Source organism: Arachis ipaensis, chromosome B6 (genome assembly GCF_059453495.1).
Source record: "Arachis ipaensis isolate K30076 ecotype BB chromosome B6, ASM5945349v1, whole genome shotgun sequence".
In the NCBI taxonomy this organism is placed as follows: domain Eukaryota; kingdom Viridiplantae; phylum Streptophyta; class Magnoliopsida; order Fabales; family Fabaceae; genus Arachis; species Arachis ipaensis.
Window position 1 is genome coordinate 96,263,920 of NC_142441.1, and position 1,381 is coordinate 96,265,300.

At 39.1% G+C, this 1,381-nt stretch overlaps 1 non-coding gene across 1 annotated transcript; it reads right to left on the minus strand.

Annotated features, from left to right (window-relative positions):
• Nucleotides 1–558: 558 nt before the first annotated feature.
• On the minus strand, nucleotides 559–662 carry LOC148561876 (small nucleolar RNA R71). The gene has a single exon (XR_015887511.1). It is a non-coding gene; the product is annotated as a small nucleolar RNA R71 (small nucleolar RNA).
• Between the last annotated feature and the right edge of the window lie 719 nt (nucleotides 663–1,381).

Consider the following 1,381-nt stretch of genomic DNA (forward strand, 5'->3'; position numbering starts at 1 on the left):
CTTATTTTCTATTTGTTTATGAGCAGAAACAGAGACAAGAAACCTCTGTTAAACTTTGATCCTGAACCTGAAAGGACTTTGAGGCGGCGTTTGCAACAAGCAAGACTTTACAAGACTGTAAAGTTCACTATGGATCATAATAATGCTGTTAATGCCAATGTGGCAAATCCAGTTGGGAATGAGCAACCTAGAAGAGTGGTTGGCTCTTACACTGCTCCTAATGTAGATCTTTATGGCAAAAGTATTGTGGTGCCTCCTATAGCTACAAACAACTTTGAACTGAAGCCATAACCGGTTACTTTTGTGCAACAGAATTGCCAATATCATAGGCTCCCTCAGGAAGACCCAAATCAATTTATCTCTGATTTTCTGCAAATTTTTGATATAGTGAAGACCAATGGAGTGAATTCTGAGGTATACAAACTCATGCTCTTTCCATTTGCTGTGAAGGATAGAGCAAAGATGTGGTTAGATTCTCAATCCAAGGAGAGTTTGGATACTTGGAACAAGGTTGTCACTGGATTTTTGACTAAATTTTTCTCACCTCAAAAGTTGACTAAGTTAAGGGTGGAGGTTCAGACTTTCAGACAAAAGGATAGTGAGACCCTTTATGAAGCTTGGGAGAGATTCAAGCTACTGACTAGGCAATGCCCTCCAGACATATTCTCTAGATGGACTCAACTGGATATCTTTTATGAGGGCTTATGTGAAATGTCCAAGATGTGCTTAGATAATTCTGTAGGTAGTTCTTTGCACATGAAGAAGACACCAGAGGAGACTACTGAGCTTATTGAGTTGGTTGCTAACAACCAATACTTATATTCCTCCAACAGGAACCCTGTAAACTCTGAGACCTCTCAGAAGAGAGGCATTTTAGAAGTGGAAGCTGTTGATGCTCTTCTTGCTAAGAACAAGCTTTTGTTTCAGCAGATAAATCTGATTACTCAACGGTTGAGTGGAATGCAAGTTTCAGCTATGAACACTCAGAATGCACCTCAAGAGGTTCCTTATGACATGATAGGTAATTTTATGCCAAATGAGAATTATAATTATGCTCAATCTTCTACTGAACAGGTCAATTTCATGGAAAATGCTCCTAGAAACCCCAATAATGATCCATACTCTAAGACCTACAATCAGAGGTGGAGAAATCACCCAAATTTTGGGTGGAGAGACCAACCTCAGAGATCTCAAAATTTTAACAATAAATCTCAGGACGATTTCTAACAGAATAATTTTAATGACCACCAGTTTCAGTCATCTCAGCAAGCAACTTCTCAGCCCCAGAAGAACACTGATTTGGAAGCAATATTGGCAAGTTTTAGACAGGAAAGTAGAGCATCAATCAAGAACTTGGAGATTTAGATGGGTCAATTAGCCA